Source organism: Mus caroli, chromosome 14 (assembly GCF_900094665.2).
Source record: "Mus caroli chromosome 14, CAROLI_EIJ_v1.1, whole genome shotgun sequence".
NCBI classification, from domain to species: Eukaryota; Metazoa; Chordata; class Mammalia; order Rodentia; family Muridae; genus Mus; species Mus caroli.
In genome coordinates this window covers 58177820-58200194 of record NC_034583.1, presented here as the reverse complement: position 1 = coordinate 58200194, position 22375 = coordinate 58177820, and the positions used below count along the sequence as shown (strand labels likewise).

General features: G+C 40.6%; 1 protein-coding gene across 2 annotated transcripts in view; it reads left to right on the top strand.

The window, feature by feature from the left end:
• The window catches only part of Ppp2r2a (protein phosphatase 2 regulatory subunit Balpha), a 58642-nt gene that overhangs the window by 10804 nt on the left and 25463 nt on the right, over positions 1-22375 (top strand). The window lies entirely within an intron of this gene.

Genomic DNA, 22375 nt, shown 5'->3' with positions numbered 1-22375 from the left:
AAAGGACAAGTAGATCCTGTTTCAAATTCAAGTAAAGTTTTATTTATTTATTTATTTATTTTTTTAATTTAGCCAAAGAAGAGGTAGACTTTCAAGTCCGTCCTCAGGCTTGCCCCTCCCAAGTACTAGGAATATAAGCCACCGTGACCATGCCTGGTTTTGTGGTTTTGTTTTTTTGTTGGTGGTGGCTTTTTTTGTTTTGTTTCGTTTTTTTGCTTGGTGTTTACAATATGGCTTGTTTTAGGGGAAGCTGGTGCCAGGAATGAAACCCAGGACTGAGGACCTTGCATGTAGGAGGCAGGCATTCTGCTGCTGACCCTCAACCCGTACTTTTGTCTTGATATGATTTCATTTGGGGGATTTACTGAATTTCCTGTTAATGTTATTTTGAAGCAGATATGAACTACAGATGGGTTAGAATTCTTTATGAAGCTTTTAATGTATATAAATTTGTATTATATGATTTTATACATAGGCATTTTTCTGGTCAGAGTTTATAACCACTGTGAAAATAGTTGTTCTTAAGTCTTATTGCTCTCATGGTCTGGCAACCTCTGAACTCATTGAAAACATTTATGAATTCAAATTTCATTTACACTGCGTTACTGTTTATAGAAGTGGTGAGAAAGCCAGATGTGTCAGCCTGCAGGCGTCTTGGTTGGTGTTAATCAGTGCAGTGGCACCAGCATTGCTAGTGGTCACAGTAATCTTAGCAACACACACGAGCCACTGAGAGCATACCAATTATTATATTTTGAGACAGTCTATGTAGTCTTGGCTGGATTTGAACTCAGAGATCACAGTTCACCTGCCTTTGCCTCCTCCCAAGTGCTAGGATTAATGATGTGCACTACTGCACCCAGCTAGAACTGACCAATTCTACTTCAGAATAGCCTTGACAGAGTAGTAAGAAGTGTTACTTCCAGCTTAAATATTTGACACATAAAAGTTTTATTACAAAATGGAAAACCCACCAAAAGCATTTCTGCAGCAGGGTAAGGTATATACTATGTAAGAAAGAGCTTTGGTAAAGCTGCTTACAGAGCTGGCTGCTCTCTTCAGAACTGACAGCATACATTTAATCCCAGAGGCAGGCAGATCTCCTAGCTTGAGGCTAGCCTGGTCTACATAGCTAGTTTTACACCAGCCAGGGCAACATAGTAAAATCCATTCTCAAAACTAAGTAAATAAAGGGCTGACAAATGGTACAGGCCAGCAAGACTAAACTTGGGGAGTGGGGGTGGGAGGGTCAGGAGTTTGAGGCTACTTTGGACTGCATAGTTTACAGCAGCTTGAGATGTGGGCTTTGAGCCAGGCGTGGTGGCACATGCCTTTAATCCCAGCATTTGGGAGGCAGAGGCAGGCGGATTTCTGAGTTCGAGGCCAGCCTAGTCTACAGAGTGAGTTCCAGGACAGCCAAGGCTACACAGAGAAACCCTGCCTCGAAAAACCAAAAAAAAAAAAGGGGGGGGCGGAGGGAAGAGATGTGGGCTTTGTGAATATCTATCTCAAGAAAATCAAACCAAAACAAAAAAGACTTGACAGAGAGTAGTGATTCAACCATGGGTATTTGGTTTTCTCAGATGAGCATTGGACCTGTTGCTGTACTAGTATTTGTTGATCATAGTAAAATTGGAGTTTTCAAGCAAAAGTTGGGATTTTGGAAAATGTATATGCCATCATGAACTTTTGACAATTGCAGGTTCTCAAAACCTTTCAGATGAAATCAGTAGTACTAACAGATGCTGGCTGCACTCAATAAGTTGTGTCAGTGTTTTGGAAAATCTGCATGCCCAAGTAAAGTATTTTACAGGTGACTAGTGCATGGTGTGTTAGAAACCATTTGTTGGAGCAAGTATAAGCAAGAGTTTTGGAACTGAAGATGCAGGCCACTGCTCTCTTTTCAGGTCACAGAGCTCTAAGAAACTACCATCTGTCAGGCTAGAGAGATGCTCTTCCGTGGTTCTGAGTTCAAATTATCAGCAACCACATGGTGGCTCACAGCTAACTCTAATAAGATCTGATGCCCTCTTCTGGTGTGCATGAATACAGTGTACTCATATACAATCAATCAATCAATCGTAAAGAAGGAAAGAAACTACCGTCTGTCAAGTTTGACTGCAGTACCAAAGAGCTATCACTACCCTCCTCAAGACTATTAAATAATATTTTCCCCTTATCAGCCACATTGCTAGACGAGACTTGGGTTTTTTCTTCCGTGTACGTAGCTGATTGTCATGTCATGAGAATCTTGTTAAAGCAGGCCAGGCATTGAAGAGATTTGCAGCAGTGTAAACCACTAGCTCAGATCTGTCTCTTTTGTTTTGAGACTGGTTGTGAACTCTTGATCCTCTTGCCTCAAACTACCAAATATTGATATTACAGGTGTGTGCTGCCACACCTTGTTTGTGACATGCTTCGGATTGAACCTAGGGCTTCCTCCATCTATGCTGGGCAAGCACTTTGACAACTGAGCTCTATTCCCAGCTCTATAGTCGCCTCATAATGCTTTTGTTATTGTATAGAGTTTATTACTGTGAGAAAAATACTCTAAAACTTTTTGGTTTCAGATACTAAAGGAAATTGTGCTGTCCATAGAATTTGTCCAACTTTGCTTAGTCTCTTATGGTTGAATGTGTGTAGTGTATAAGTCTGCGGGTACCTGTGCCTGTGTGCATAAAGGCCAGAGGTGGATGATATTTTTCCTTCCTCAGTCACTCCACTTGCTTGCTGACTGGATGACTGGCTGGATGGCTGGGTGGCTGGATAGATGGCTTGATTGACAGGTCTCACAATGTAATCCTGACTGACCCTTGATGTAGGGCTGGTTGGCATTCCAAAAGCAAGAGATCTGCTTAAAGGTGTTTCAACCAAGCCTAGCTCCACCTTTTTGAGGCAGAGTCTCACTGAATTTGGAGCTTACTGATTGACTTCAGAAGAGAGAATCCCATAGAGTTTAATCAATAATGGCTCACTGGGTCTAGAAAAACACCTCAGGGTTTAGGAACACCTAGATCTATTGAAATCAGGCAGTTTGTGACAAAGGAGTCATAAACACCTTTGAGATATATTTTTAAACAGGGTATCACGATTGAACTTGAATGTGATAGGTAGACCAGGCTGGACCTATGGTCAGACATCTGGATTAAAGGTGTGCTCCTCCAAGTTTGGGTTTTTAACTTTTGAGCCAGAGTCTTCGTTTGAGTTGTTAGAGCTAGCCTGGAACTCAGTATTTGGTTTAGACAGCTCTATGGCAGTCCCCCTGTCTCTACTTCTTGAATGATGGGATGCTGTATTTCTTTCAGCTTTAAACTTGTTCTTTGTTTGCATACATACTGCCTTAGTTTGGAAGATTGGGGTATTACTTTTGGTTATGAAACAGTTTTGAGATAGTCTCTCACTGTAGCCAAAGCTGACCTTGTATTTACTGTATACCTTAGGCTGGCCTCCAGCTTAAGCTGATACTCCTGCCTCAGCTTCCCCAGTACTAGGATGTGAGCTTCCCTGCACTGGCTAAGAGAATATTCTTTCTAAAGAATATTGATTTAAGTGGGGGGGGGGGTGGAAGGGCGGGCAGTGCATACTTTTAATTCCAGCAGTCAGGAAGCAGAGGCAAGTGGATCTCTGAGTTTGAGATGAGACCAGCCTGGCCTACCAGGGCTACACAAAGAAACCCTGTCTTGGAAAAATAAAAAGCAAAGAGAGAATATTGGTTTTAATATTAGTGGCATTAATTTTTAGGTACTAGCCTTGACAGGTTTAGTGTCGCCTGTCTCTTCTGTTACCTGCTGTGTCTCAACAACAAAAGTATTACAGGAATGTATTGAGTTGAACTACTTGCACATTTTATATTTCGTTCTGGGGGAAGGGGGATGAATTAAAACCCCAGTGTTCTGTGTTAAGGAAGAAAAATCTGAGGGCTGAGAAGGTGGCTCAGTAGTTTAGAGCGCAGCTCTTCCAGAGGACCCAACTTCAATTGCCAGCAACCATGTGGTGTCTTGCAACCATCTGTAATGGGATTTGATGCCTCTTCTGGGGTATCTGACGAGAGCAACAGTATACATGAAAATAAATAAATAAATAGATTTTTTTTTTTAAATTAAAAAAAAAGAGGAAGAAAATAGGGCCGACAGTGTAACTCTGGGAGAACCTTGGTATGTGTATATGTGTGGTTCTGGGTTTATCCCTATTACTGCCGAGAGACAAGACACTCAGAAAAATGAGACTATATAGAGGACTTTGTGTGTGTTTGGTAGTTTTAAATTTTTCTAAAGTTGTGGGAATGTTAGCTGTAAGCAGCATTGCTTCTGAGAACCTGCTCTTGTGCCACTGTTGTCCATCTGCAAGACTACACAGAGAAGTGCTTTGGTGTGGGCTGTGGCTTTCTTTTGTTTTTTGTTTTCCAGTTTACCACAAGGTAAGATAAAAGTCTAAGTACTAAATATATTTAGGTAGATTTCTAAAGAAGGATAGAAGGATTCTGCAATATTTTCTGTTGACTACTAATAAGGTTGTTGAAAAGAACAGGCTATTGTAGGCAGTAATTAAAGATAGCATGAAAATAATTGTTACTGGAATCAGTAGAACAGTTGTGTGTCTCCCTAGACAAATCATGTTCTAATGGCACAGTGAGTTCCTTATCTTTCTGTCTTTGTTTCTTGTCTTGGGATTGAGAACCTGGGATCTTAATACTTGCTAGGCACTTGTACTGAGTTTAAGCCTAACCTGGTGATATCTCCAGAGCTTTTAATTTGTTTAAGTTTTTTGAGAGAAGGTTTCACTGTGTAGCTCTGGCTGTCCTCTGCTTTCCCGGCTCTGGAACTAAAGGCATGCACCCGGCTCCAGGACTTTTGATCCTATAAAATTGAAACTCTGTGGCAGATGATGGTTCCACCCTTCCCTCAGCCTGGAGAATCACCATTCTATCTTCAGTTTCTGTTAGCTTCTTAAGACACCTCGAGTATAGGCAGCAGAGCAGTCTTGTTTGAGACAGGGTCTCACTAGGTAGCTTTGGCTGTCTTGGAACTTGCTATGCAGATCTAGCTGGCCTCCCAAATGCGGCCATAAAAGCATACCTACTTCACGCAGTCTTTTGTGATTAGTTTATTAAACTTCCATGGATCAGGTTGACCTCCAATTCATAATTCTCCTGTTTCTACCTCTAAGGGACCTGGTGCAGGGAAAGAAAGTACAGGTACAGACTCCTGAAGGTTGTCCTGACCACCTCTCAGTCTGTGGCACACGTGCACCACATATATGCACACTAAATGATTAAGATCAGATAAGTGTAAAATATCTGCTAAGTGTTAAGGAAAACAGCTAACGTTAGTCTGTTTCCCTGTAGCACTTTTTAGCTATGAACTCATAGAGTCCACTCAGCCAACCTCTGAGGATAACTCGGTATCTTCATTTTATCGGTTAGGAAAACCAGAAATGTTATCTCCCTATTTTTAGACATGGTCTGTTAACATCTGGCTCTTTCTGCTGTGAACATATATTTCATAAAATACATGCTTTGTATTATGTTATTTGAGTTTTGTTTGAATGATAAATGGCTATAATTGTACGTCTAGCTGGTGTATTTAGTGTAGACATTTCAGTTGAAAGTTATTTATTTATCCTAATTAAAAACTTTTGAGACAGGATCTTATGTAGCTCAGGCTAGCCTCAAACTTACTGGTAATTGAAGATAATCTTGACTTTCTGATCCTCTTGCCTTCATACTACCAAGAGTGCTGGGATCACAGGCATGTATCACACTATATCTGGTTCATACAGTTCCTAATACTTTATTTAGGACATATTTATGAAGAAATACAATTGTTGGATCAATACATCTGTTTTTGACTTCTGATGCATATTGACAATTTGCCTTAGGACATTAGGATTGGATTTCTTTGTTCGAAGGGAGGGTCTGTTTTGATTTTCATCTATCAGTGGGTCATGGTGTCTGTTTCCTGACCCCTTGATAATATGTAACATGATATTAACCATATAGAAACAGCTTTTCTGGTGGTTTTCTTTTTTATGAGTGTGTAAGTGTGGAATTCTCCACACATAACATACATTTGTGTCCTCTGTCCCTTTTCCTTTGGTACCGCCTGCCTTTTCTCACTGTCCTTTTGCCCCTTGGGTCATGCCTTCTGAGAAAGTTGCATAGCAGTTCAGAGAACAAGTATATTGAGTCTATTGTGTGGGGATAGGTTTCTAAATAAAGTAATTTTTGGATGGGCAGAAAAGAAGTCAGAGGAACAAACACTTGAAGGTGACTGTGGTCCTTACTGCTATTCAAAAGGTTAAATACAAGGATGCCTAGCCTTGGCACACGAAGAGCATTCAAGAAGCATTCAATTAGCAATATTAACAGACACCATCTGACAGAGCAATCTTTTTGAGTTTTTTGAAGATTTTGCTTTTCACTTTATAGGTATAAATGTTTTACTTACATGTTTGTCTGCATGATGTGCCAGAAGATGGTGTCAGGTCCCCTGAAAGTGTAGTTATGTGGGTGCTAGGACTCGAACCCTAATCCTCTGAAGAGTCTGCTGAGTCATCTTTGCAAGCTCATAATAATAGAAGAATCTTAAAAGCATATTCAAGATCACTTAATTGTTTGGAGGTTTGGAACACAGGAAATAACCTGTTGCTTTAATAAGCATTGCTTGCCTTGGGTGAGTTAGGAGATTGTGAAAGCCAGGCCAAGAATATTGATTGTATCAGAGTTGAGGTTAGACAGTGGAGTAGCACTTTGACTGTTTGGGTAATTTAAAATGAAATGTTTAGTAACAAAAGTTCAAATGTGGTCATCTTTTGAGGAACAGTTGCTCTAAGCAGAGATTGGGAGTAGGAGGTAGAAGTTGGGTGGTATTGACCCTAGTTGCTGCAGCTCAAAAAAAAAAAAAAAAGCGTTGCCTGAAATTTCCCTTGCTATCCAAGAAGATAATAGTATAAATGGTACCTGGTCTCTTTTCTGTATTCCCCAGGAAAGGCGTGTAATACTATCTCACTTTGCCAGAACGTTGTCTAGACTGATGAATATATTCAGTGTCCTTAGGAAATTCTAGAGATGTTTGAGGAGCTTAGAAAACAAATTATATTGCCAGTGAGCATTTTACACCCCTCCCCACCCCCACTCCCCGCTTTAAATTCAGAGTCTGTGTGTGGATATGCTTGTGTGGGAGTGAGAATCAGCCTTTGATTCTTCATGTGTGCAATTGGAACATTGCAGGGGCACCAGTGCTGTTGCTTGCTGCCAGAGAGACTGCATAGGCTTGGGTTTTGCTTTGTTTTGTTTTTCCAGTGAAAGAGGGTTCAATTACAAAAATAACAATTCTTTACTTTGTTTCTGAGTGGGTCCATTATGCTGAAAATTGTTGTAGAAATAAACATTGTCAGGGACTTCTTTTCAGGTATTAAACACAGTGGGCCAACTTGGGGATGGGGAGATTTTTACTGACCTTAAAAGAGCAGTGAGCATCATAGTATACAGCCATTTCTAGATTAAACTCAAGTTTAGTTAAAGTTATATCTTGCTATTTTAGTCAGGGTTGTTTATGCTAGATTATGTCCCAATGTGAGAATGAATTTTAACAAAATCTTACTCTTTATTTGTTTAATTTTAATTATCCTTTCACAATTTCATGTGAATATATGAAGTATTTTTGTCATTTATCCTTCCTGTCTCCCTCTCATCCCATTCTGTCAAACCCTTCCTTCCCAGGGAGTTCACCCTCTTGTTTCCGTGTCTTTTTTGTTTGTTTGTTTGCTTCCTTGTTTTTGTGACACTGAGTCTAAATAGAGTTGCTTTTATGATCAGATATTGTTTATTATAGTTAAGTCAGAATATTCCTGTAGCCCAGGGTAGCCTGGAGCTAATTTTAGCCCAGGTTGTGGTGGATTTTTGGCAGTCTTCCTTCCTCAGCCTCTTTAGTTCTGAGATTCTAAGTGTGAGCCATCCATGATGCCTGGCTCACGTGCCTGTGCTTCACCTGCCCTTGGTGATCTTCTGTTGCTGTGTTGAGTAGGAACTGTCTCTGACCAGGCTCTCTCAAAGCATTTAATCTTCAATTTAGTTTTGGTTGGTTTTCTTTTTGAGCATAGTTTGAAATGAATACATTTTTGATTTTGACCTAGCCTTACCTTGAAATGCTGCTCTGACTTCTAAAGTATTTGCTTCTGTTTTCATATTTGTACAATACATGTAACACAGCTGTTTTTCACAAATCAGTCATGGTATTTTATCACAGCAATAGAAACCCTAACTATGATAGCAGCTATATTCATAGTGATCTTCTTTTGCTTGTAGGGTATAATATTATTTCATGCACACTCAGACCAGATTATTCAACAGGGATTACTGGTAAAGGACTCATCTCAGCAGATTCAGGTTCACGGTCAAATTCCTTTTAGTTATTTCACATAATACAAATATTTTTTAGTTTGAATTACGGTTTAATAGCATTCATACTACTGTCAGAAGCAGAAACAGTTATAGGAATTAATAGTTCTGAGTAAGAGTTAAAAGAATTCTCTAAAAAAATTAGAACAAAAAAGGAGACAATGGGGAATCAGATCAGTCCAGAGTCCCAATAACCATGTTAGAGGATCTCCAGAAAGAACAAATGTTAGAGAAAAGAAGAAAACAGGAAGTTACAATTTGAGAAGGTTCACCTTGCACCACCATCTCAGTTACAGAGCATAACAAAAGCATGCCAACAGCACCAAGATCTTCAGCTCTTCAACTGCATCATAAGCAGCAACAACAAAAGCAGTGTCTTCCAGAAGCCAGGGAGAAGTTAACAAGCCACGTCAGGCTGTGCACCACACTAAACCTGAAGCTAGCCAGCTATGTCCAGTCTACAGCACTCAGGGCTCATAGCTGAAGAATGGGGCCTCACTACAGACTGAGATCTGTGTTGTGTGGGGTTGTCAAGAGTGAACTTCATAGGTGACAAGAGCCATCTTCCCTTTTCCCAGATAGCTCTGGGTTTCATTCATGTTTACAGAGCCCAGTCAGCCAGCAGCACAGCTGCACAGGGACTTATTCTCCCTCTTCTCCAAGTAAATTGAAGGGCCCTTCACAAAGCTCACATAGCAGTTACTCTGATACTTAGTGAGATCCAGCTCCGCAGGGCTCTCCCTTTACCTTCTTAGTCTGTGTTTTCTTCCCTAGAAATAATGCCTAGACTTTAAATACAGAATCTGCATCTTTGGTGATGTGAAGCCAGTGAAGTAGCCTGTATTTATTTGCTTGTAGGTTTTTTATGTGAGATAGCAATCTTACAGTAAAATACATATGAGGTTTTGTTTGTTTGTTTGTTTGTTTTTGAGACAGGGTTTCACTGTGTAGTCCTGGGTATTCTGGAACTTTCTCTAAAAGACTAGGGTGGCCTCAACTCAGAGTTCTGCCTGCTTCTGCCTCCCAGAGGGCTGGGATTAAAGGCGTGTTCTACTACACCTGGCTCTCACCTTCTCTTCTTAATCTCTATTCTCAGAAAATAGAATGCCTATTTTTAGGAAGGTGGGGCCGGAGGTAAAGTGTATACGGTATGTAGGGAAGCCTTTTAGTTATTTAACCCTAATTAAATGTTTTGTGAGCTAGAATACATTTGGTAATTTAAGATTTGTCTGTCATTAAGTATTTTCACATTGCACAGTGCTAGGTATGTGTATCATTGAGCATGGACAGCAGTGGATGTGAGCATTGAGCATGGTTCAGCAGTGGATGATTTATGCACCCTGCTGAGCAGCTGGGTCTCTGCCTCCCTTATGACTGTAGATATACTGTTGAGGAGTGATTGAGCTTACTGAGTTTTATAATTCAAAATGTTAGAATTCAGTTACGGGGGCTAGTGTATGGCTCAGTGGTTAAGAGCACTGATGCTCCTTTCTGACCTCTAAAAGTAACTGCATGTGTGTGGTGTACAAACCTACATGTAAGCAACACACACAAAACACAGTTTCTCTGTAGCTCTGGCTCACACATTTTTTTAAATTGAAAAACAGCAATAAAACTTAGCACCTAAGAGGTAGAGACAGTAGGATTTCTGCAAAGTTCAAGGCTACTGTTGGTTATATGATAAAATAGTGAGTACCAGGCTAGCCAGGGCCAAATAGTAAAACTCTATCTCAGAAAATAATAAGCTGAGTTTAAAATTGCTTTGTGGAGCTTTTGTGACAGTTTATGTGTTCTAGGCTGCTTGTGACTTGTAATTCTCCTCCCTTAGACCACTGATACTACGGTTATATATGTATGCTCCCACACCTGGCCTAAACTTGTGTTTTGAATTGAGTTTGGTGACATTGAAGTTTTAGAATTCAGCAGTTAGTAAAATTACCATAGAAGAAAATATCCTGGGAATTACTGATGTAGGTGCAAACAACATTATTTTGTTCAAGAGTAAAATTAGACTAATTAGGTAGGAAAACTAATACATATGTCCTATCACTTTTTATCAAAACAGGCTTTGAAAGAATGTGCAAAGTACCTTAGCACTATTGACTTGAGGTAGTGAATGGTGATCTAAACCCACGTGTTAAAACAAACACTCTGAAGTGTCCAACAAGTATAATAGGGAGAGTTCAGTATCCTAGGAAACCCTGGAAGAGTGCCCCAACTAAGCTTTGAGAAGCACTTGGCAGGTACACAGTAGTAGCTGGGAAAGATGACATTGTTGACTGCTTTAGTGTTTGTTTACAGGGTTGAGAGCCCCCTGAAGAGTAAGAGAAGGGACCGGTATTGATTGGCCTAGGTGGAAATGATAGTGGTCTATAGGTGGTTAGATTAATGAGTATTTTGAAGCAGGGATTAAAAATCCAGTAGCTTGAGATCTGGGGCTGTAACTAAATGGTAGAGTGTCTGCCTCATAGGTCCTGTGAGGTCCTGCAAGGCCCTGTGTTAGGTCCTCTTAAGTAACAGCAACACATACACAAGCCTGTGCACACTGGGAGTTGGGTGAGGCAGGGAGGCAGCTAGGGCTGGAGGAGAGAATCTCAATGTTAAAACTCAAAGATGAAACTGCTCTAGGCTTCTCTCTAGCCAAGTTATCTCCTGGGCCATGAAGTTCTTAACTGTTTTTCTGTGCTGACCCAAGGAACTATAGTGGGCACCCTCTAACATGGCTCCAATGGACACTGCCCTCTGCTGCTCTGCTCTTTGTATAAGTTTCTCCCTTGAATATGACACACCTAGCAACTGACTAGTACAAGCATGACAGAAGTGATGACGATGACATACACTTGCAGATGAGGCTACCCAAAGGTCTGCGCTGTTCCCTTTCATTTTCTTTCATTTTCATGACCAGCTACCATGATTGTGAACTTTTCTGGAATCCATGTGACAGAGAACTGGTATCTCAGGCCAGCATCCAGGAAAAATGATGTCTGACAGCAGCCATGGGAGTGAGTCTGTAGCTGGCGCTTACATAGTTTCCCTCTGGAGCATCCTTTCACCTGACAGCCCAAAAAAATAAGGCCAGAGGATACAATTGTTTTTATTTTGAAGACATTAGTCCATGTCATCAAGCCTAAAATTAAATTTCAGCCCCCATTGCTCATATATTTTTAAGTTCTTTTAAATGCAGTTTATGACTACTGCTTTTCCAAAACACTGTCTGCTTGGCTTCTGGAAAAACACCCCACCTCACCAGCAGGCCCCCAATCCAGTCATCTCTTCATGTGGTTCCTGCTCAGCTGCCAAGGATAGGAAAGCCTCAAGGCGCTTAGCCTGCAACCCTGGTTTTCTTTGCCTGCCCCAGAAGGAAATCACCTTCAAATGCCACATGACTTTGAGTGCTTTCTGTAAACTCCTGCCAAATCCATTTAGCTGCCCATACAACATTCTGCTCAGTTGTAGTTCACTCAGAGATGTGCAGATGGACTATAGCTTTTCTTGTTTTTCTCTTGCTGGGTTTGTTTTTACAAGCTTGTTACTACTCTTTGGTATGTTGGTTGGTCCGTGCGTCCATCCATCCATTCATCCATCCATCCATGTTTCTGGCAGGGCTGCCTTCAGAATGCATTCTTCTGCCCATAGACAGTTCTGACTCTTCTCATCCCTTATTTAGTAAGAACACATTCACAGAGTTATTTGAAAACATAACTTCCTTTGAGAAGTGTAATGGAGACAAGGAATTGAATTTTAAGTATGGCTGCAGACCAGGTCAGGAAATGCCTACCTGATGTTTTACCAAAATTAAGAGGAAAAAGAAATTTTAAAAAGATCCAAGTAGAAAGAATTCACCGTAATTGCCTTTCTCCCTTCTGTTTGACTCTTGAGTGTCTTAGGCTAGCCTTGAACATCCTTTGCAGGAAATGATGGCATTGCACTCCTGATCCACTGCCTCCACCTAGCTTAAGTGTTGGGAGTGTAGGTTGCTACCATGGTATGCTTAAATTGCTGTTCCTATAAAGGTTCATGAGGTGTTCCTTTGATTAAGGGTTTGTGAGGAAATCAGTGGTGTAATCTTTTGGATTAGTTATCCAGCGGGCTTTTCTTTCTTTTGTTTTATTTGCTCTTTAGACGCTGTTAACTGGAGCTTCTGAGGCACATATCTGCCTATTAGTGATGAGGTCCTTTGAGCCAGTGGGAAGACCTAAACTTATTTTTCTTGATATTTATCTTTATTTTATGCACATTTTGATTGAAGATTTGTTCATACCTGACCTCTTGGTCTTAGATTTTTCATCTGTTAAGCCTTTGTATTAATGTAAACAAGTGTACCTGTTTGTGGTGGGAATTAAATGCTAGTACATTACATGCAGCTTACTACGGCACGGCACTACACTGCACTGACTCTGACTCCAGGGCTGCTTACTAAGATTTCTAAAGCACCTCTGCTTTGCTCTCCTTCCTCCCAATTCCCAGTCTTCTTTGTTGCAGCTGACAGGGCACAAGCTGACGGGGTTGTTGTTAGTTAAAACTCAGTGTTCTGGTTTTGGATATTAGACTAAAGCCTGTAAAATGTTTTTAACATAATCTAAAAATCTCTAGTCTTTTCATCTAAATTTCTTATGTGTTTGTAACCTATGAGAAATCAAATTTGAATTAAGGATGACTGTCAAGACCAATGGACAGTGCAGTGTGTCCTGATTCTTACAGTGTGATTATGACAGTTGTAGTCTGTAAAGCTTTTATAAATACACACATCGATAGAAACCAATTCTGAGTTTAAAAGAAATTACTTTGAAAATAACTTTTTTCTTTTGTTTTGTGTTTTGAGGTAGAGTTTCTCTGTGTAGCCCTGGTTGTCTTGGAACTTACTCTGCAGACCAGGTTGGCCTTAGACTCAGAGATCCACCTGCCCTTACTTCCCAGTGCTGGAATTAAAGATGTTCACCACCTCTGCTTGGTGGGAAAAAATATTTTATGTGTCTGCTAAATGTATATATATGCGTCACATTCATCCAGGTGTCTGGAAATTAGAAATGAGTGTTGGATCCTTTGGAACTGGAGTTGTGCATGGTTGTGGGTCCTTAGAGGCATCTCTTCAGCCTTGAAAGACCTTTTTTTTGTTTTTTTAATTTCAAAATTAAAAACCTCTATAGCTACTTCTGTGTGGTTTTAGTGCCGTGGAATATTTTAGTTTTCAACCATTTAAAAATATAAAATCTGCCAGATGTGGTGGCACATGGGCTTTAGTTCCAGCAGAGACAGAGGCAGGCAAGTATCTTGTGTTTGCTGCCAGTCTGGTCCACATAGTTTCAGGCCAGCCAGGACCACACTCTAAGACCCTATCTCAAAAGTGAAAGTAGAAACATCCTTGGTTGGTGACTAAGATACCCATAGATGTGAAGTGTGGTTTGTTTGCATACACACCAGAAGAAATGTTTGTATCACCATCATCAGTATTACTGGTGATTTCAGACTGGGTCTCACTCAGTAGCCCTTGCTGGCTTGGGGTTTGCTTTGTGACACAGGCACAGGCTCTGTGTGTGTGTGAAGAAGCAACAGAGCAAGGCAGTTGTGATACTGTTATTTGTCTGGGCTGTAGGCTCAGACTTCAGTGAACTAAAGTAGACTGTTTGGAAAACAAAGGCCAAGGCTAAGTTGACCATAACACCCTAGGGACAATTAATATTTTGTTTTATTTTGCTGTTTATAAAGGGTCTCACTGTGTAGCCCTGACTGGGCTAGGACACCTCTAGGTAGAGCAGCAGGTTGTCCATTTTTGCTTGCCTGTCTTTGTCTCCTTAGTGCTGGGGTTAAAGAGTCTCTAAGAGGCTAGACTAAGCTTCCTCCTCTAGGCATAAGATAATGAATGGCCAGGTAGGAAAAAGACAGTCACACTTTTGGTTTGTTTTCTGTGCCTGTGCTGCACTAATGTGGTCCTGAGGTATCGTAGATGAGTGATTTCCTGAGTGAACCTAGGAAGACAAGAGCAGCTTTATCTTAAAAAAGAATGCCAACCATCTCATTCGGTCCATGCCTTGATGTGAAGACAGTGGGAACACACTGGCTCAGGCTTCTCTGGACGCAACAGGGAGTTAAGAGTGGGGGAGACATTTGCCTCCAGGTGCTTACCACCACTGTCTTCCCTCTGCCTCTCAGGTAAGAGGTTCGATGAATGGTCTATTCAGTGCCAAGTAGGACGACTGTGAAGTGGAGGGAAGAAAGAAATGGTGTGGCCTGTTTGTCAGGGGTTTAGTTTTGAAGGGAAGAGGTTTCCAAAGGACAGCATTAAGTTGGACCTGCTTTGCATGGCACAGTGGATGTTTCTCCAACAACCAGATCTGTGTGGGTTTAGTGGCTTGACCTTGGGAAAACTATTGAGGACTTTGAGCTCCCTCTAGAGGATAACAGAGCCTCCTAAAGTTCTTTAGGGAAAGAACCTGAAGATAGCCATCCCTTTTAAGTAAGTTACTGCTTTATGAATGTATTATCCTCCCCTTCGTGTGTTAGCCTCACAAGTGCTAAGTTTCACCCCAGTCTGAGCATTCCCTTATATATTTCTGAATGAGTCTTTCTGAAAAAATTTGTTTTAGTCATATCTAAATAGCTTTGTAGGGTCAAAGAAAAGATGGTGAAAATGGATTGTGCCTTTTAATTGGATTATAAGTATGTATCAAGCTCTGAGTCTTGAATGGACCTTGTGAAATGTACAGAGAAACAGATAATGTGTTTACCTGCTCTCCTCAATCCATCTCTCCAACATCTGGAAAGAACAAGTACAGGAAGATTAACAAGATGATGAGCTAAGGTATAGGCTTGTGCCTAATTAAACATGTTATGCCTAATTAAACATGTGAATGAGCTGACACTGACCCGCCTAAGCTTCAGAGCCTAGCTAACTACTGAGCAGTTTGTTCTAGGACAAAAGTGTTAGCAGTGGTCAAATGTTCTGAGGTGCATTGTTTATAGCTTTTATTGTGGTTCATCCTTTTATTCTTTGTTTATTCCTCTTTGCAGAACTTGTGTAAATTCAGTTATTTAAAAAATGCAGCTATAAAATGAAATGTTAATTTTGTGCTAATGATTTGGATAAAACTGTGTGTGTGTGTGTGTGTGTGTGTGTGTGTGTGTGTGTGTGTGTGTGTAAATGTCCATGCTTGGGGAGACCACTGGTTGAGGTCAAATGTCTTCATGTTCACTTTATGTGGTGTTGGATATCAAATCCAGGGTTTCATACATGCTAGGCAAGCTGCCCAGTAACTGAGTTACAGCTCCCACTTTATTCTAAGTGCTAGCATTGCCTTTCTTCTTCTTCTTCTTCTTCTTCTTCTTCTTCTTCTTCTTCTTCGTCTTCGTCTTCGTCTTCGTCTTCGTCTTCTTCGTCTTCTTCGTCTTCTTCGTCTTCTTCTCCTCCTCCTCTTCATCTTCCTCCTCCTCTTCCTCCTTCTCCTTTTCTTTATAAAGTATGAGGAGATATGAATGGTGAAAGCATGCCAAAAGGATCCAAAGCCAACCCTGAAGGCTTTTAATGGCTAAATGTTGAATAATTGAAATTATATTTAAATTTTAACAAAGAGCTTTAAGCTTCCTCCAATCCCCTTGAATTTAGGCTGCACCTTCCTAAGCACAATCTGGGGGCCTAGGAGTAACTTTCTATAAGAAAAACCTTAGATGAACAGAGAATGGACTATGTCATCAGTAAATCATGGACATTTCCACTCTAACCACAAGGAGGATGTACCACTGTAATACTGTGACATAAATGGCATGCTAACAGTTGTGATTTTCCTGCCAGGAACCCACGGTTGCAGCATTACCTACCGTTTAAAAAAATGCATTTTACGGTCTCAGATTGAGGGATTTCCCACTATCTACTGCCCAGGACTCTCAAGTTCATCAAGGCAGTCTGAGAAACTCATAGGTCAAGGAAAGTAACGAGACTGTAGTAGGGTAAACTGGACAAAGTTTTGGAATGGAAAAGGCATGAAGGGACTGAGGAACAGCACTATCAAGTTCATTTAAAATGTGCCAAGCTGCTTCCCTATCTGTGACAATAGCAGTGTGAGCTGTGAACAGTAGTGCTGTGAACAGACGAGGTGTCTACAGGACTCTGAACCATGTGTGTGACCTTTCTTAAATCTAAAGCTAGGGGTAAAGTTTCTGGAAGGGTCTCTATCAACCTTATGCAGTTTTAACAAAACTGTTTGTAAAGTGAGTTGCCAGTTAGTCTGTATGTCACTGTTTACAGTTAAGCAGCAGCAGGCTGTTCTGTAGGAAACTGAGGGGAAGCCTGTGCTACTTTGAGTGTATTTGTCTCCCCGGGGTTCGTGTTCTGGCTACATGGTCCTCAAGTGTGACCATGTGAGAAATAGACTGTGGTGTGTGGAATGTTGTGGTCATGTTCTTGGAAGACCCTAGCTCAGTGTAGTTTATGAACTCCAGGTTTACTAACAGAAAGCCATGGTCCTAGGAAAAATTGGGCAGTGTTTGCAGATGTATGGCCTTTTCAGACCTTTAATTTTCTGAATTAGAAGTTTCCTAATAAAACAATAGTAGTATCTCCAGCCATTATACTCTTATTCCTGTTAGATAGGTTGAAATACCTGTTAAATATGTCAAGGCATATGCTCTGTTGAACGACAAACCTAATCCTGAACACAGAAACCACTACCTATTGGTAGAGCAGAGCTGGGACCCTATCCTTGGTCTTTTGTCATCCCCTAGTGGTTAGTGACTTGCAGGGCATTGTTGAGATTGGTGAAGGGAAGGAGGAAGCTTTTCAGGACTGAAGAGAGAGAGCCTGGCAGCCTGAAGATGGGACCTCTAGCTAGCTTGTTCTCTTCTAGCCCTTTAAGGACGCAGATGATAGTGAGTATTTGAATCCTCATTTAAACATGAGTGATGGAAAGTTATGAAACTTGAATGACTGGTAATACTTGCAGAATACTATATGCCTTAGGTATACCCTTGAAGGCTTTAAAAATTCAGAAAGCATGGTAACAAGTGAGTGAAATATCAGATTAGGATTACAGAATGCCTGGGATCGGATTCCAGTGTCTGGATTTTATTACTTTCCGTGACAAACTTATTTTCACATGGTAAACATAACTCTTTTGATTGTACAGTGCTACAGGCTTTGAGAAAAACCAATCACAATTACTAACCACAATTACAAACCAATTACTACAACTGGTACACCAAGCAGTTGAGTTGCTCCGGAAGATCCAGGCTCTCTGTTGTGTGCATCTCATCCCTGACCCTAGCAATCAACGAGTGGTCTCTTGTTTCAACTTCTGGTGCCATTTGCATTTAGCTTTATTCACTCAGCCCAAGGCATCTCGAGCTGTATCCTGCTTGCTATTGCTTATATCAGTAGTTATTCCTTCTTCTTACATTCATTTATGGGTGTCTGGTTTTTTAGGTTTTGTTTTACTTGGGTAAGTAAGTGCTCAGTGAGATTGCTTAGTCAACATGATAAGAGTGTATTTGTATTAGTTTTCTTGTAGCTGACAAAAAACAACTTAGGGATGATAAAAAGCTTGGCTTACAGTTTGAGGTGATATAGTCTCATGCCAGGGAAGGCAATAGTGGCTATTAATCCTGTGTCCACAGTCAGGAATCAAAGTCTGCATTGCCCCTCCCCTGGTTTTATTCAACTTGAGACCACAGCCCCTGAGATGGGTTTCCACCAGTGGGGTCTTCCTCCTTAGCTAAACTACTCCCAAAACAGAAGACTTGAGGAGGAGTGTTATGTTTCTTAGGTGCTGTACTGGCTAGTTTTGTGTCAACTTGACACAGTCTGGAGCTATCACAGAGAAAGGAGCTTCAGTTGAGGAAATGCCTCCATGAGATCCAGCTGTAAGGCATTTTCTCAATTAGTGATCAAGGGGGGAGGGCCCCTTGTGGGTGGTGCCATCTCTGGGCTGGTAGTCTTGGGTTCTATAAGAGAGCAGACTGAGCAAGCCAGTAAAGAACATCCCTCCATGGCCTCTGCATCAGCTCCTGCTCCCTGACCTGCTTGAGTTCTAGTCCTGACTTCTTTCAGAGATGAACAGCAATGTGGAAGTGTAAGCTGAATAAACCTTTTCCTCCCCAACTGCTTCTTGGTCGTGATGTTTTGTCCAGGAATAGAAACCCTGACTAAGACAGGTGCCAACAACTTTGGTCAGGTTGACACTGAAGATTCACCATCACAGTGCTGAAGTCCTGCACACCCCTGTGTGTGTTTGCAGTGTTGTGTGCCTATACAGTACGTTAAGTGATCTGTCAGCAGATTACTGCCTTTTGATTTCTTTCTCATTTAGTTATTTGAGTAGTATATAAGAGTATTCTGGTAGTATTCGGGCAGTGGTGGCACATGCCTTTAATCCCAGCACTTGGGAGGCAGAGGCAGGTGGATTTCTGAGTTCGAGGCCCAGCCTGGTCTACAGTGTGAGTTCCAGGACAGCCAGGGCTATACAGAGAAACCCTGTCTCGAAAAACCAAAAAAAAAAAAAAAAAAGAAAGGAAAAGAAAGTATTCTGGTGTTCCAGTAGAAATGATACAGTAATAGCTTTCCCATCTCTTACCTGTCTACATTCAGGTGATTTGTTTTCAGTTTCTGGATATTGTCCTTAGAGTATCAAACTGCTTTGTAACTTTTAGAAAACTGGTATGATGGCACTTTTATGATAGAGACCTTCCTTTTGATACTGAGATGTTCAATCACACAGTACCTACCCTCTGCTGAGTTACTAAAATAACACTAGTTCTCAGAAGTAGGATTAAGAATTCTCTTCCCTTGCCGTTTATGAGACTTAAGGGTACAATTAAAGATGCATAACAGCTGGGCATGGCTCGGCATGAGCTTGGCCTTTACTTTGTATTTTGAAGTACAGCTTGCAGGACCCTACAACCCAGATGGCTAGACACACTTCAGCGGTTTATTCCAGTTAGGTTTTCTCCCTTTATTTGTAGTCATTTACTTGTTGGTTCTGGGGCTGAAATGGGTCCTGTGTGCTATTAAAACTGTGCTCTTCCTCTGAGCTACAGTCAGTCCTAAGTGCAACATGATAGGCATCTCTACACATTTATTTGATCTTTATGTGCTAGGATTAATTTTTGTGTTTTATATTTTTCCTTTGACATTACTATTATCATTTGTTTGGTTTTTGAGGCAGGGTTTCTCTGTATAGCTCTGGCTGTCCTGGTACTCCCTCTATAGAGCAGGGTGGCCTTGAATTCATAGATTCTTGTGCTTCTTCCTCCTTAACTTGCTGGGATTAAAGATGGGTACCACCACCACCTGGAATTATTTATTATTTTTAACAGGGTAATTGTAGCCTAGAGCTCCTATTGTAGACCAGATTGACCTCAAACAACCCTTGCTTTTGCTACCCTACCTTAGTTTTGAGATGGTGTTTCTCACCTAGAGTCTATCTAGATAGGCATTTGACCCATGAGCTATTTGTCTTAACTCCTTGGCAGTTTTGTGAATGTGTGTCTATGTTTTCTTATTCTATTTTCAAACATTTACTAACTCCTTATGAATATATTGTTCATCTTTCTTGCAGAGGTGAAATTTAGAATGTGTGATCACTCGGTACCCTTGGTGTCTTTAATGTAGTGGATGCTGTGTAAAGTGCTTAGTTATTGCTCAGCCATTACTAAGGTATAAACTTGTTTGGTTCTAGGTGCTTTGTTGAGTACAGGTACTTTGTCGGTGTGAAAGGAAAGCCCCAAATTGAATGCCTAGACTGTATTCCTTTACCTTCATTTCATGACTTACAGAACCCTATGCTGCTCCTGAAACCATATGGCTGCTAAATTTGAGTCTTGGCCTTGACTCTTGGCCTTGACTCTTGACACTTGTATGTAGCACCACCCCCTATCATACTTGATATCTACAGTTTTCCATTGTTCCTCTATACATGGAAAATGAAAAACAATACAGTTAGTGCTGTGAATAGGAAATAGATGTATTTAATGCTCACTTGGTACATTGTAGTTCTATATATCTGTATCCATTATGTGCTTGGAGTCATTTTTATATAAGAACTAAGGTTGTCAGACTTTCTCAATTTACTAGCTAACCAGCTAGTAAATTACCTTTAGTTTTTAGTACTGGGCTCCAGGAAGGTACTTACAGAGAGGGTGGTAGGCCATAGTTTTCAACTTGTAACTACATTTCCCATCTCTTGTTTATCGGGTATTTAGCACATGCTCAGCTTTCAACTTCAGAAATCTTGCATATCTGTACTGGTTGGTTTCTTTCAAATTACTTCTTTGAAAAGTCATTCTTGTTTCAAATTATAAAACCAGCGATTAACTGCATTGCCTCACAGCTCAGAGAAAATGATAGGGCCGAGAATTTGGTCCATTGATGTGCAGTGTTTGTCATTAATTATTACAGTTTCTGTAGGCCACAAGCAGATGTTTTCCTTTGAGTTTTAAAACAACTGTTAAAGTTTGTGATTCTTGGCTATCTGTTATCTGTTTATTACGCCACACTAAGGACTTTTAGAAAAGTAGATGGCAAGAACAGGCAAGGTAAAAATAGGCCACTAATGCTGCTGTCAGTCACACCCACCAAAGAAGTGATTATTTCACCTGCAAAGGGCAAGCCTGGATGGTAATAGTTTAAAAAGGAGATGTTATATTCATAGAATGAATCCATTATAAACTCGAATTGATGTAAGAACTGATGAAGCCTTTTAAAGACTGCTTTTGTTGCATAATTTATAAATCTATGTGTTTAAAATTTGCTGAGTGTTAGTTGGTGAGTGAGTGGGGGTGGGGGATTCCTTTTTTCTACTAACCATATTAGAATGCTCTAAGATTAGTAAGACAGTCTTGATTGTAAAATAACATTTTTAGGTTCCTTTTCTTTTAAAAGAGTATTTTGGTCTTTGACATTTCATATTTATGAGAACATAATGTTCTGTACTGGGCAATATGTCACATTTAATGTAATGATTCTGATTGCGGTGTCACTACTATTGCTTTTATAAAATACAGAATAGTTACTTAACTTTTTTTTTTTCCCCCATGAGTACACTGTCGTTGTCTTCAGACATACCAGAAGAGGGCATCAGATCCCATTACAGATGGCTGTGAGCCACCATGTGGTTGCTGGGAATTCAACTTGGGACCTCTGGAAGAGCAGTCAGTGTTCTTAACCCCTGAGCCAGTTACTTAAATCTAAAGAGTGTTCCCATTTTGGTAGCTTTCATGACACAATTCTCTTTTTCAGCTCATTTGTTATCTTTGTACCCAAGAGTGTATATGTAGCCGGGCGTGGTGGCTCATGCCTTTAATCCCAGCACTCAGGAGGCAGAGGCAGGGGGATTTCTGAGTTGGAGGCCAGCCTGGTCTACAAAGTGATTTCCAGGACAGCCAGGGCTACACAGAGAAACCCTGTCTCGAAAAACAAAACAAAACAAACAAACAAAGAGTGTATATGTTACTGACTTTTAAGAATACAATTTGGGTTTATGACTATTAGAATTCCATCTGAATTATTAAAAATATCCCCTCTCTATAATATCTTAGAGTTTTGTTGTTGGTTTTTGTTGGTTTTTGAGACAGGGTCTCATGTAGCAGAGGCTGATCCTAATGCTCTTGCCTCTGCCTCCCAAGTACTGGGGGTAACTGGCCTGCACTACTCATTGGCTTCTTTCTGCCCTGATTTTGAAGGCTTTGAGTTTATATAATAATCCTAGCAGCAGAGGTGAGCTCTTAGCATACTTGAGTCTTCCTTCAGAGTTGGACCTAGAGTAACCCTTCCAGCAAACAAAACCAAAAATGTCAGTGTCACCATGCTCATTGAAAGTATGTAAATAAAGCCAGGTATGGAGGCATCTATCTTTAACTCCAGCATTCATTCAAGCGGCTGAGGTGGTAGGATAGCAAGTTTGAGGCCAACTTGAACTACTCAGCTAATCCTTGTCTGGGAAAACTAAACCAATAAAAACTATTGTTAGAAAATTAATAAAATAATTATTGTTT